Below are 15270 nucleotides of genomic sequence, written 5' to 3'. Positions count from 1 at the left end.
ACTTCCATGTGCCATGGGTGCATCCCCTGAAAAGAAAAACAAACAAACAAACAAAAAACCAAAAACTTGTCTAACCATAAACCAGATAAAGTAATAAAAGGAAGCTGGCTTCCAGTAGTAGCAAGAGCAATACATCAGACTAACCCTTCAACCAATAATGACACACTGTTGAAGTGCACTGGAAAGTGACCAGAAACAGGCAAGAACTGGAGGGCACTCAGCCTCTGAAAGAAGAGAAACACATCGGCTAAGATGCACACATAGCTGACTATTTCTCAGGTGGCCCACAGGGAGTGGAATAGTGGAGCCAAGTCAGAGTTCAGGAGGAAATCCTCGGAAAGGAGGAAGCCACAGAGCTTTGAGTTTGCCTTACATACTCAGCTCAAATCCTAGGCTGATTCCTAAATTAGGCTTGAACAGGGCAGGATTCCAAGAGGCCCAAAACGAAAGCAACAGCTGGAAGGCTGGACAAGCTCAGTAGAGATTTCTGCAGATGTCTGTTTGGTGCTGAGGAGGAAACATTTGGCATTTATATCTCACCAAGCGAACTGGTCTGAGAGTAATACAAGATAAACTATGATAAGCTGAGAAAGCATGTTTTTTCTAGAGCAACCATTTGAAAAAATATTTATACCAAAAATCAAAACAAAAAAAAGGAGATAGAAAAAATTTAATTTAAAACAGTGTGAAACCCAAAAGAGGCAGGAAAGGAGGAACGAAAGTACAAGAGAAAAATAGTAAACAAATTGCTAAATAGTAGGTTTTAAACTGAAAAAAAAGTATTTGCATTATATGTTAATGATTTTAAATACTCTAATAGAATCCTGAGATTTTCAGATTATATTTAAAAAATCAATTTATAGATACATTAAATAGAAATGGGTTGAAATTAAGACATATCTCACATACACCGTAAATCAACTATAATGAAAAAATAAAAATCTTAAAAAAATATCTCACACAAACACTAATAATGAGAAAACTGGTGTGGCTATATTCATATCTGACAGAGAGAGATATATTCGTATCTTCAAGATAATGTTATTTACCAGAGGAAAGAGAAGGACATTCTATGATGATTGAAAATCAATTAATCAAGGAGACATTAACAATACTAAATATGTAGCCACCTAAAAACAGTAGGAGTGACAAGTTGAAAAATGATAAGACTACAAAGATCTGGGGTCAGTCGCTCTACTGAAGGAATTACTAAGCTGGAAAGATCAACTGGAATGATCAACTGGAATAAACTATTTTGGAACTTTGGAACATGTTTAGACACTTATAATAAGCAGGGGAGCACCTCATGAAGGGAGAAGCTTCTGATCTTTTCTAAGTGAGGGGCAGGCACAAACCAACTACTATTCCTTATTCCACAGCCCCATCTTGGCCATGGGGACAGGGTCTGAGTTCTTGGAGTAGCTGGCTGGTGCAGGGTTGGCAGTGGTAACCTTGTTCTCGAGACATTTGGATTTATGCATTTGGTCTGGAACTGAGGAACTGACACAAATACCTGCCTTGGTTTTGGCCCTCAGTAGCAGTGGCTGACCCTGGGGTCATTGATCAGAAGATTTAAAGAGACAGGAGCATTTTTTCCCCCTAGTTTGTGACAGACAATTGAAGAAATTGTTCTCAGGTCACTGCTTAACTGCAGAGATAATGAAATAGAAACTTCAGGTACTACACATAACAAGGAATACATTTCTTGCAGACATAGTTCAGAAAAGTCACAGATGGCTCCGCCCTCAACAAATAAAAATTATCAATCACTGAGGAATGAGAGAATCAGATTTCCAAAGCTAACATAATACCTTCTGGGTATTATATGTCCATTTGTCAACAAAAAGTTTAAAAAACTTATAAGGATACAGGAAAGCTTGACGCAGTTTCAGGAAAAAAGAACTTGACAGGAACTATCCCTGAGAAATCCCAGACCTTGTAGACAAAGACACTGAATCAACCGATTTAATATGCTCAATGAGCTAAAGGAAGTCATGGACCAAGAAATAATGGGAATCAGGAAAATGATAAAATGAAAAAAGAAATTATATAAAGGAACAAGACAAATTCTGGAGCTGAAAAGTATACTAGCTGACATGAAACATTCACTAGAAGTCAGGAAAAAAAGATGAGAGAGGGAGTTCCTGTCGTGGGACAGCAGAAACGAATCTGACTAGGAACCATGAGGTTTCGGGTTCGATCCCTGGCCTTTCTTAGTGGGTTAAGGATCCAGTGTTGCTGTGAGCTTTGGTGTAGATTGCAGACATGGCTTGGATCTGGCATTGCTGTGGCTCTGGCGTAGGCCAGCAGCAACAACTCCAATTAGACCCCTGGCCTGGGAACCTCCATATGCCGAGGGTGTGGCCGTAAAAAGACAAAAGACAAAAAAAAAAAAAAAAAGATGAGAGAAACGAAGATTAAGATAATTAAAATTATAGAGTTTCCATTGTGGTTCAATGGGTTACAAACCTGACCCATGGGGACATGGTTCCAATTCCTGACCTCACTCAGTGGGTTAAGCATCCAGCGCTGCCATGAGCTGTGGTGTAGGTTGCAGACGTGGCTCAGATCTGGCGTTGCTGTGGCTGTGGTGTAGACTGGCAGCTGCAGCTCTGATTCAGCCCCTATCCTGGGAACTTTCATATGCCACAGCTGTGGCCCTAAAAAGAAAAAAAAAAAAAGAAATAAAATTATTGGTGTTGAGAGTTTCCATCATGGCTCAGTGGTTAACGAACCCAACTAGTATCCATGAGGTTTCGGGTTTGATCCCTGGCCTCGCTCAGTGGATTAAAGATCCAGTGTTGCGGTGAGCTGTGGTGTAGGTTGCAGACGTGGCCCGGATCTGGTATTGCTGTTGCTCTGGTGTAGGCCGGCAGCTGTAGCTCTGATTGGACCCCTAGCCTGGGAACTTCCTTTTTAGGGTGTGGCCCTAAAAAGACAAAAGACAAAAAATATATATATATATATATTGGTGTTCTCACTGTGGTGCAATGGGATTGGTTGCATCTTGGGAGCACTGGGATGCAGGTTCAATCCTGGCCCAGCACAGTGTGTTAAGGATCCAGTGTTGCTTCAGCTGCAGCTTAGGTTGCAACTGCAGCTTGGATCTTATCCTGGCCCAGGAACTCCAAATGCTGTGGGGTGGCCAAAAAAAACCCAAATCAAAACAAAAAACCCCCTACAAGTTAATTAAAATTATCCAGCCTGAGAAGCAGAAAGAAAAACAGGGTCTGAAGGACCTCTGGGACACTATCAAGTACACCAACATACGCATCACTGGCATCCAAAACAGAGAAGAGAAACATGCAGAAAAAGTATTTGAGGAAATAATGGCCACAATATTCCCAAATCTGTTGAAGGACATGAATCTATACCACTAAGAAGCTTAATGAATTCAAAGCAGGATAAATTCAAAGAGATCTACACCAAGACACATAGTCAAATTGTTGAAACCCAAAGACAGAATTTTGAAAGCAGCAAAAGTAACTCATCATGTACAAGTGTTCCTCCTAAGATTAACCACCACATTCTCATCAGAAACCATGGAAATCATAAGGCAGCAAGATAAGATGACATAGTTTTGTCCTTAAAAAAATAAAACAACTTTCAACCAAGAAGTTATATTATCTTGCAAAACTATCTTTGAAGAATGAAGGAAAAATTAAGATACTTCTATATAAACAAAAACCAGAGTAATTCATTACCAGTAGACCTACCCTACAGGAAATGCTAGAGAATAAATATTTCAGGCAGAAATAAAAAGAAATGAAATGGTAACTTAAAGCTATAAGAAGAAACATTGGAGGGCTCCTACTGTGGCACAGCACTTAAGGATCTTGTGTTGTTTCTGTGGTAGTGTGGGTTCAATCCCTGCCCTGGCATAGTGGGCTGAGAATCCAGCACTGTTGTGCTGTGGTAGAGTTTGCAGCTTTGGCTTGCATTCAGTCCCTGGCCCAGGAACTTCCATATGCTATGGGTGCAGCCGAAAAAGGAAAGAAAAAAAAAAAAGCATTGGTAAAGGTAAGTACATAGATAAATATAAAAACAAGTATCATTTAGTTTATAACTCATCTTTTATTCCTCTATGATTTAAAAGGCAAATACACAAAATACTAAGTAAAAATTTGTGTTAAGGATATAATTTGTGATAACACAATGGAGAGTGGGATAGAGATATATAGGGGCAGAGTGTATATACTATTGAAACCAAGTTGGAATTATTCAAGCCACATTGTTTTGTGTCTTTTCTTTCCTGTTTTGCTTTTTAGGGCCGCACTTGTGGAATATGGAAGTTCCCAGGCTAGGGGTAAAATCTGAGCTATAGCTGCTGGCCTACACCACAGCCACAGCAACGTGGGATAAGTTGCATCTGCAACCTATACCACAGTTTACAGCAACGCTGGATCCTTAACCCACCGAGTGAGGCCAGGGATTGAACACACATCCTCATGGATATTTATCGGGTTTGTTATCACTGAACTACAGTGGGAACTCCTGGTTTTTTTTTGTTTTTTTTTTAGTGTTTTTGATGTTAATTGCAGTCCTAAGATAACCACTAAGAAAGTAATTTAAAAATATATAGAAAAGGAAAGAAGGGAATCAGACTGATACACTTCAAAATTTCAAATAAATACCACCCCCCCAACAAATCAGTAATGAAGGAACTGAGGAACAAAACATATACATAAAGCAAATAGCTAAATGGCAGATAAATAATTTTTACCAATACTTAACTGTATTGATCATGGCTCAGTGGAAAATGAATCTGACTAGAATCCATGAGGATGCAGGTTCAATTCCTGGCCTCGCTCAGTGGGTTAAGGATCCAGTGCTACCATGAGTTGTGGTGTAAGTCACAGACACTGCTCAGGTCCCACATTGCTGTGACTGTGGTGTAGGCCAGTGGCTACAGCTCTGATTCAACTCCTGGCCTGGGAACCTCCATATGCTGTGGGTGTGGGCCTAAAAAGACAGAAAAAAAAAAAAAACTTAATTCAAATGTAAATGGGTTAAACTCGCCTGTTAAAATAAAAAATTGGGAAAAAATTAAAAACATGTTCTATAGTTGGTCAACAAGTGACACATTTCATGTCAAATACAAATACAAAAGACTTGAACAGAAAAAGATAGCAAAAGATATTCCAAATAATAGCAACCAAAAGAGAGCTGGATTGATGATATTATTGTCTGATAAAACAGACTTCAATTTCAAAAAGTTACAAGAGACAAAGCATATTATATATTGATAAAGGATTCAATCCAAGAAGAAGATATAATAATGATAAACTTGTACACACGTAACAACAGAGTCCCAAAATATATGAAGCAAAAATGGACAGAATTGAAGGGAGAAATACAGTTCTATAATAATAGTTGGACACTTCAGTACCCAGTTTTAAAAATGGATAGATCAGCCAGACAGAAGATCAATAAGAGTAGAAGACCTGAACACTATAAACCAATTAGATATAACAGACATAAAAACAACATTCTAAGAAAATAGCAGAATAAGTATTTTCAAATGCACATAAAACACCTACCAGGACACGTTAGGGTACAGAAAAATTCTTAATGAATTCTATAAGGCCGAGATCATACAAAGTATCTTCTGATCACCATAGAATTAAACTAAGTATCAATAATAGAAGAGAAGCTGGGAATTTTGCAATAATGAAATTCATAAAAATTAAACACTCTCTTAATAACAAATGGATCAAAGAAAAAATTCATAAGGGAAATTATTTTAAACTTGAGATGGATAAAAATTGCAACGCAATATCCCGAAACTGATAAAAAGCAGTGCCAAGAGGGAAATTTACAGCCATAAATGCCTATATTGCGAAGGCAGAGAAATGTGATGATTTAGGACGCAGGACTGAAATCTGAGCCCTCTCTCCATGGCTGTGTGGTCTATGGACTTATGCTGCAGTCACAGGGGTCTTTGTAAACGCAGTGCCTACAGGACATCTGCGTGGACTATGGGTGCTCCTGTGGCTGGAGTGGGTCTGGAATTAGCAGCTGTGGGCTTTGTGGATGCAGGCATATATAGACAGGGCTGAGGTTTGAGCTGCTTCCACAGTCCTGACACCTGACTTCAGTGAATCTGAGCCTACAGATCTGAGCTGGAGGCTTTGTGAGAACTGCATCTGAGGGATACCTGGGCTGATTGCCTGAATTCCCATGGTTAAGGTGGGGCTAAGGACAGTGGCTGCAACAGTGTATGTACTTTGTGCCACTGCCTTGTGGTAACACGTGACACCACAGAGCACAGTCACCAGTGGACGGCTCCAGCGAAGGAATAGTCCGTGGTTCCTCTCCCAGCAGGAGAGCTCCAGTCCCACCTGCCTCACACTGCAGTGCAGAAATGGTTCTGGAGGCTTCTACTTTAACGACTGGGGAGCAGACTCTGCTCCCAACAGTGCTAAGACAACCACAGGGCAAAGAGGAGGCTCTGCTCAATGTCCAGTGTGGGTTTTGGTCACCACAACACCAGTTGCATCCCTTATCAAGGGCATAATGGCCAGCACACACTAAGCAAAGACACAGCAGGCATCCATGCTAAAAACAGGCCTTGCACGAAAAATATTAAACACACACAAGCTACACAGGGATATTTTCACCTAAAAATAGCCCTCTGAGACCATCGTAGAAAATCATTTCTCCTAAGCTCGTAGAGTCGGTGAAATAAAAGTAAAATGAAGAAGGAGCGAAACCACTCCCAATTAAAAGGTCAAGAGAATTTCCCTGAAAGAACAAACAATGAAACAGCCCTCTCCAGTCTAATAGACTCCAAGTTCAAAAAGGAGGTAACAAAAATACTGAAGGAATTAAGAAAGGCTATTGAAAAGAATGCAGATTACTGTAAAAAGGACCCAAGAAAAATTACAATGCTCATTTGCCAAGATGAAAGCTGAGCTAAAAGCAATAAACAGCAAACTGAATAATGCAGAAGAATGAATAAGTGATCTGGAAGATAGAAATAATGGAAATTATCTGATCAGAACAGCAAGCAGAAAGACAAATGAAAAAGCAAAAGCAATACACAAGATCTACCGGATAGTATAAAGCATGCCAAACTATGAATAACAGGGATCCCACAAAGAGAAGAAAGAGAAAACGGGATCAAAATGTATTTGAAGAAATTATGGCTGGAAATTTCTCAAACATAAAGAAGGAAACAGATATCCAGGTACAAGAAATACAGGGGGTCCCAAAGAAGATGAACCCAAACAAACCTACACCAAGACATATGATAATAAAAATGGCAAGACTTAAAGATAAAGAGAGGATTCTAAAGGCAGCAAGAGAAAACAAAGCATCAGTTACAAGCTATCAGTTGATTTCTATAGTTGATAGCTGTAAAGCTATCAGTTGATTTCTCTATAGAGACATGGGAGGCCAGAAGGGAGTGGCAAGATATATTCCAAGTTCTGAAAGGGAAAAACCTGGAACCTAGGACGCTCTGCCCAGTAAAATTATCATGTAGAATAGAAGCAAAGAGAAATAATTTCTTGGACAAGCAAAAGCTAAAAGAATACAGAATGCTAAGCCTACCCTAAAAGAAATATTGAAAGGTCTTCTCTAAATTGAAAAGAAGCGAGAATCTATAGCAAAGAGAAAATCATAACTGGAAAGTAAATCACTTAAATAAGTACATAGATTAAAAAAGAAACAAAAATGTGTTACAGTGATGATAACTACAATGAACAGCAAATCAGAAACATGAAGATGTAAAAGAAGACATCAAAATCATTAAATGTGGGGGAGGAGAGTAAGAAAATGTAAATTAGTTTTTAGAATGTGTTTGAGTCTCTATTCCTACCAGTATAAGGCAAGTAGGTAAAGTAATGGGTTAACATACTTGAAAAACAGGGTAACTACAAATCAAAAATTTACAATAGATTCACAAAAGGCAAAAGAAGAGAACACAAGGAAGTTCCTGTTGTGGCAAAGCAGAAATGAATCCAAATAGTATCCATGAGGACTTGGGTTCTAATCCCCGGCCTAGTTCAGTGGAGGATCCCACATTGCCATGAGCTGTGGTGTAGGTCACAGATACGGCTCAGATCTGGCATTGCTGTGGCTGTGGCGTAGGCCAGCAGCTGCAACTCTGATTTGACCCCTAGACTTGGAACTTCCATATGCCACAGGTGATGGCCTAAAAAAAATAAAAATTTAAAAATTAAAAAAAAAAAAGAGAACGCAAACATAATACAAAAGAAAACCATCAAACCCCAAAGGGAAAAACAAAAGGAAAAAAAAGAACAAAGAAGAAGTAAAAAATCAACTGGAAAACAAGGTTTAACATGTGAATAAACACATATCTATCAATAATTACCTTAATGTAGTTCCCACTGTGGTTCAGCAGGTTATCCATGAGGATGCAAGTTTGATCCCTGACCTTGCTCAGTGGGTTAAGGATCTGGCTTTGCTGCAAGCTGCTGTGTAGGTCACAGAAGTGGCTCAGATCTGGTGTTGTGGCTGTGGCATTGCTGCAGCTCTAATTCAAGCCCTAGCCTAGGAAACTCCATACATGGCAGGTGCAGCCCTAAAAAGCAAAAAAAAAAAAGCCTAATATGCCACCTACAAGAGACCGACTTTAGGGCAAAGGACACACATAGATTGAAAGTGAGGGAATGGGAAAGATATTTCAAGCAAATGGAAGTAACAAGAAAGCAGGGGTCACAATACTCATATCAGACAAAAGAGATTTTACAACAAAGGCCATAAATAATGATAAAGATAACAATAAAAGGATCAATACCAGAAGAGGATATTACACTCATTAACATATATGCACACAATATAGAAGCACCCAAATACAAAACAAATACTAACAGACATACAAGGAGAAATTGATGGGAATACAATAACAGTAGGAGATTTGAACACCCCACTTTCATCAATGGGCAAATCTTTCAGACAGAAAATTAATAAAGCAACAGAAATCCTAAATGATACAATAGAACACTTAGACTTAATTAATATTTTCAGGACATTACATCCAAAAAAAAAGCAGAATACACATTCTTTCCAAGTGCACATGGACTATGCTCTGGGCTTGAGCCCATACTGGGAAACAAAACAAGCCTCAACAAATTTAAGAGGATAAAAATTATTTCAAGCATATTTTCTGACCACAGGGGCATGGAATTAGGAATCAATGACAAAAAGAGAAATGAGAAAAAAGAATTACACAAACCCTAAAAACACACTACTAAAAAAAAAAAAAAAATGGATCAACAATGAAGTCAAAGAGAAAATTAAAAAATATCTTGAGACAAAAGACAATGAAAACACAACCATACAAAATCTATGGGATGCAGCAAAAGAATTTTTTAGAGGGAAATTCAGAGTGATACAGGTTTTCCTCTAAACATAAGAAAAATCTCAAATAAAACCCCTAAATTATCACCTTAGAAAAACAAACAAAATCTAAAGTCAGCAGAAGGAAGGAAATCATAAAAAATCAGAGAGGACATAAATTAAAAAGATTTTTAAAACATCAGGAAAAAAAAAATCAATAAAACCAAGAGCTGGTTCTTTGAAAGGGTAAACAAAATCGACAGACCTCTGGCCAGGCTTGCCAATGAGAGGACCCAAATAAACAAAATAAGAAACAAAAGAGGAGAAATAACAACCAATAGAACAGATATACAAAGAAACCACAAGAGGCGGGTGTTCCTGTTGTGGCACAAAGGAAATGAATCTGACTAGCATCCATGAGGATGTGAGTTCCATCCCTGGCCTTGTTCAGTGGGTTGGGGATCTAGCATTGCCGTGAGCTGTAGTGTAGGTCCCAGATGCTGCTCCGGTGTTGCTGTGGCTGTGGCATGAGCCTCAGCTGCAGCTCTGATTCAAGCCCTAGCCTGGGAACTCCCATACACTGCAGGTGCAGCTGTAAAAAGAAAAAAATGAATAAACTAAACCAAGCAAAAGAAAAACTGTACACTGAAACTAAAAGACTGCTGAAAGAAATTAAAGAATAGCTAAATAAATGGAAGGACATACTGCACTCATGGATTGGAAAACTTAATATGGTTAAAATGATAGTTTTTTTTGTTTTTTTTGTTTTTTTTTTTTTAGGGCCATATCCACAGCATATGGAGGTTCCCAGGCTAGGGGTCAAATCAGAGCTGCAGCTGCCGGCCTACACTACAACCACAGCAACTTGGGATCGGAGAAGCATCTGCAACCTACACCACAGTTCACAGCAACAACGGATCCTTAACCCACTGAGCAAAGTCAGGGATCAAACCCACATCCTCATGGATACTAGTCAGATTCATTTCCGCTGAGCCATGATGGGAGCTCCAAAATGATAGTACATCTTAAATGCAGGTACAAATTCAATGAATTCTTATCAAAATCCCACTGGCATTTTCTTCAGAAATAGTAAAACTCATCTTAAAATTCATATGGAATTTCAAGGGACTCTGAATAGCCAGAGCAATCCTGTTATAGAACAAAGTTGGAGGAGTCATACGTCCCAATTTGAAAACTTACTGCAGAGTTCCCATTGTAATGCAGTGGAAACGAATCTGACTAGGAACCATGAAGTTTCAGGTTTTATCTGTGGCCTTGCTCAGTGGGTTAAGGATCCGGCGTTGCCGTGAACTGTGGTGTAGGTCTCAGACATGGCTCGGATCTGTCGTTGCTGTGGCTGTGGTATAGGCCAGCAGCTATAGCTCTGACTGGACCCCTAGCCTGGGAACCTCCATATGCTGCGGGTGTGGCCCTAAAAAGCAAAAATAAATAAATAAATAAAAATAAAAACTTACTGCAATGCTACAGTAATCAAAACAATGTGGTACCAGCATAAAGATACAGCCTGATAGAGAGCCTAGAAATAAGCCCTCACATATATGGTTAACTGATTTTCAATGGGTCTCAAGACAGTTCATTGGGATAATGGCATTGTTTTCAAAAAACAGTGCTGAGGAGTTCCCATTGTGTTGCAGCGGGTTAAGAACCCAACTAGTATCCATGAGGATGTGGGTTTGATCCCTGGCCTCGCTCAGTGGCCCACATCTTCACGACACTAGTTGGATTAATTACCACTGAGCCATGAAGGGAACTATTAAAAATAATTTTTTTTAAAAAGCAGTTTTTGCTTTTTAAAAATCTGATTTATGTATTTTTTCTGTTATAGTTCATGTTCTTTGTATCATAGTAATAGCATTTTTGCCAAACCGAAGATTACTGTATTGTTAACTACTGCTGAATAATAAATTACCCCCAAACTCACCAGCTTAAAAAACATATACTTGTGGAGTTACCATCATGGCTCGGCAGAAACAAATTTGACTAGTATCCACGAAGATGCAGGTTCAATCCCTGGCCTCACTCAGTGGGTTAAGGATCTGGCATTGCTGTGACTTGTGGTGTAGATCACAGACGTGGCTCAGATCCCAAGTTGCTTTGTTTGGCTCTGGCGTAGGTCAGCAGCTGTAGCTCTGATTGGACCCCTGGCCTGGGAACCTCCATATGCCATGGGAGTGGCCCTAGAAAAAAAGAAAAAGGCACACACACACACACACACACACACACACAAAACCCCACACATTTGTTATTTTCACATGGGTCAGGAATTTGGGAGCTGCTTGGATGGGTAGTTCTGGCTGAGTCTCGAATGAGGATGTAGTCAGTTGAGAGTTGTTGGCCAGGCTGCAGTCATCTTAAAGCTCAATGAAATGAGTATCTGCTTCAGAGGTCACTAAGGTGAATGATGGCCAGCTTTCTGTTCTTCACCATATGGGCCTCTTCTCACAACGTGGCAGCTGGCTGCCCCCAAAGTGAACAATAAGAGGGAGAGGAAAGAAAGAGGAGGGGAGAGAAAGAAAGGGAGGGTGAGTGAATACCCAAGGTAGAAGCTGCAGTCTTTTAATAGCTTAATCTGGGAAAGGATAGCCCATCACTTCTGCCTAATTCTATCTGCTAGAGGTGGATCATTAAGTCCATCCCACATTTAGGAGGAGGAAAATTAAGCTCTACTTTTTTTTTTTTGGTCATTTCAGGGCTGCACCTGAGGCATGTGGATGTTCCCAGGCTAGGGGTCGAATCAGAGCTGTAGCTGCTGGCCAACAACACAGCCACAGCAACATGGGACCTGAAGCGTGTCTGCCACCTACATCACAGCTCACGGCAAGGCCAGATTCTTAACCCTCTGAGTGAGGCCAGGGATCGAAACCAAGTCCTCATGGTTATTAGTCGGGTTCGTTATCGCTGAGCCACCACAGGAACTCCTCTACATCTTGAAAGAAGGAATATCAGAGAATTTGTGAACATAAATCTTTTAAAAAACCAGAACAGTCACTAAATTTTTTTCCCCAAGTTTTCTTCGGGAAGTTTTATACTTGAGCTCTCACACATTTATGATCTATTCCAAGTTAATTTTTGTCTATGGTGAGAGGTAAAAGATTAAGATGTTTTGTTTTTCATACTGCTATTTGTTGGAAAAATTATCTGTTCTCTACTGAACTGCCTTGGTACGTTTGTTAATAATTAATTGGGTCTATTTATGTGCTCTATATGTTGTTCCATTCATCTATATATGTCCATCTTCATATCTATATCACCCTGTGTTCATTTCTGCTACTTTCTAATTAGTCTTGAAGTTAGGTAGTGTTAAGACCTTTTTCAGTTATTTTGGCTATTTTAGGGTCTCTGCATTTCCGTGTACACTTTAGAACCAACTTGTCAATTTCTACAAAAAAAAAAAAAAGCTTGCTGGGATTTTGGTTAGGACTGCATTAACCTTTGATCAATTTGGGGAAAACTGACATCTTAACAATACTGTGTCTTGAACAGAGTCTCTCTCCATTTATTTAGTTCTTCTTTAACTTACCTTAGCAATGTTTTGTACTTTATGGTGTATAGCTCTTGCACATCTTTTCACATTCATGGGGATGGGAGAGCCTGGTGTGCCTCTTAAGGACAGAGGTTTGGTCTGTAAAGAATTCTTTCCCTTGGGAGTTCCCTACGTGGCTCAGCGGTTCGCAAACCTGACTAGTAACCATGAGGATGTGGGTGCCATACCTGACCTTGCTCAGTGGGTTGGCGATCTAGTGTTGCCGTGAGGTGTGGTGTAGGTTGCAGACTCGGCTGGATTGGATGTTGCTGTGGCTGTGGCGTAGACCAGTAGCTGTACCTCGGATTCGACCCCTAGCCTGGGAACCTCCATATGCCATAGGTGCAGCCCGAAAAAGCAAAAAAATAAAATAAATAAAAATATATAAAGTTTCAAATTTTTTTAGGTATATATATTCTAAATATCTTTGTTTTCTTTTTTCCAGTTGTTGCTTGATTTTCATTTTCTTCAGTGTCTTTTAAAGACCAGAACATCTTAATTTTATTGTAACAAGTTTAAAAGCGCATTTTTTTTTTGTTTATGTTCTTTTTTGCCTTAAGAAATCTTTCCCTGCCCCAAGGCCACCTCCTAGGAGTTTTCACTGCCCCCCTCGCCCCTCTTACAAAGTCTTTGAGAGGTCAGACAACTCGCTTTGCTGAGCAGATGAAAGGAGGCGGGCGGTGGCGAGTGGAAGTACTCCTCAGTCACTCGCTGGTGGGTCAGGGTGCTGCTCATTGGAAGGTGCAACCACGGAGACGGCAGGTGGCGCCAGCACCCCGCTCTCCTGCACCTCCTGCCCTCTCATGGGAGCTTCTTGCAGCTGCTTCTACCCTCCCCTTTTCCTATCTGTAAAACCCGCCAGCCCTCAGGATTTTAAGATTAAAGATGAGCTGGAGCTGGAGGGGGTCTGCTTCCTTCAGAGCAAATGGTTCTCTGTAGTCCCCACCTCTCCCTATTGCCTTTTGTTCAGCTCTGCCCTCTCATTCACCTAACTCGTCCAGGCCCCTGGAGTTTGCATTCTTCCTTTTCAGACTTTAGCCCTCCTAGATGGAGAGGAATGCTTTGTGAGTAAACCACTGCTTTAAAACGTTTATCCTGGTGATATCTACGCAATTTAGAAAGTCTAAAAGATACAGAAACACAAGAAAATAGCCTATATTCTCACTTCAAAACTAAATACTTTGAACACGGCTTGTGTATTTTTTGTCTTCTTTCTGAATTCTTTTAAACGCCTTTGCAGAGCATCTTCTTTGTCCTCAGCTGTGTTCGAGGCTGGGGCCCCAGCCCGGGGATGGCTCCTAGGACTGCAGATCGCAGAGACAGACCCAGGGCCGGTGCAGGCTTGCAGCAGCCGCACCATGGACCACACCTGGCTCACTGCCAGAGCGCCTCCGTCTAGCGTTCTGTGTCACGTGGCCCAGGGGCTGCCTGCGGTTCCCGCGGTCTGTCAGGGTCCGCCCCCGGAGGTGGCCTAAGAAAGTCGTGCGGCTGGAGCGCGTCCCGCCACTGGTCCCCTTTTGGCCCTAAGGCGGCATCTTTCTACCTCATCCCAGGCCCCTGGGAACAAGCTGCGCACAGGTGGGGTCTCGGGAGCAGGGACCCCGGCGCCTGTGCTCTATGCTAGCGACGACCCCTGAAGCAGGCTCCTACCTGGTTAGACAACGTCCCAGCCCAGGACCCTCCTGTTCTTCCATACTTTACCTGATTCTTGCTGGCCCAGGCGGAGGGGCAGGGGGCCAGGAGTCCGGAGCCCGGGGGAGGGAGAAGCGCTAGCTGCGCATGCTCAGTTCTGGGGAAGGCGCGCCCTCTGCTGGACACGCTGGGAGATGCTGTCTTCACATCAGACGACACTGCAGCCCTTTAAGCCATGACCCTGTCTTCGTAAAGCTGAGTTTCAGTGCCATGTGGAAGTCACCCTGGGGCAGGCTACATACAATCTGATTGCGAGGATTGAGAAGCTGTGCAGCGCCCCCAAAGTCCACATACCCCATTAATAACTAATGGTTGCAGTTATGTAAAAATGAAATAAAAAGTCTCTTAAAATTCATGTACATGACTTTCAAACAGCTACTAAGTTCTTACCATATACTTACTTGTTAAGTGTTTGGACCGGTCTACTCAATAAATGGACACTTTAGGTATTTCTGAGACGCTAAGGGCTCTCCGGATCTGAGAGAGACACGTGGTTTAGATGATTCTGCCTCTGATAATACCCTCAGGCAGGGTGGCCACAGGTGTGTGTGGTTTGCCAGCTCCCTCTGGGGAAACAGGAAACTAGAGGGGCTGGATATGTGGAGAGGGAGGGACAGGTGTGAAAATGACAACACTTATGACTCAAACCCAGCCAGAACCCCAGACCAGGACTTGAACTCACATGCAGAGATTCTTACCCAGCCAGAATCCAGATTGGAACTTGAACC

The 15270-nt window shown here is 41.1% G+C and overlaps 1 long non-coding RNA gene across 1 annotated transcript; it reads right to left on the bottom strand.

Moving 5' to 3' along the window:
* Positions 1–3656: 3656 nt before the first annotated feature.
* On the bottom strand, positions 3657–14635 carry LOC146395909 (uncharacterized). The gene is made up of 3 exons (XR_014830536.1): positions 14552–14635; positions 11280–11784; positions 3657–10226 (listed from the first exon to the last, which is right to left on the bottom strand). It is a non-coding gene; the product is annotated as an uncharacterized LOC146395909 (long non-coding RNA).
* Between the last annotated feature and the right edge of the window lie 635 nt (positions 14636–15270).

Source organism: Sus scrofa, chromosome 15, assembly GCF_054392235.1.
Source record: "Sus scrofa isolate SSC_HxYL_T2T_F1_AM1 chromosome 15, Sscrofa_HxYL_maternal_Yorkshire_Landrace_v2.0, whole genome shotgun sequence".
Taxonomy (NCBI): Eukaryota; Metazoa; Chordata; class Mammalia; order Artiodactyla; family Suidae; genus Sus; species Sus scrofa.
Note: the sequence above shows the minus strand (reverse complement) of the source record. Positions and strands in the feature narration are given on the sequence as shown.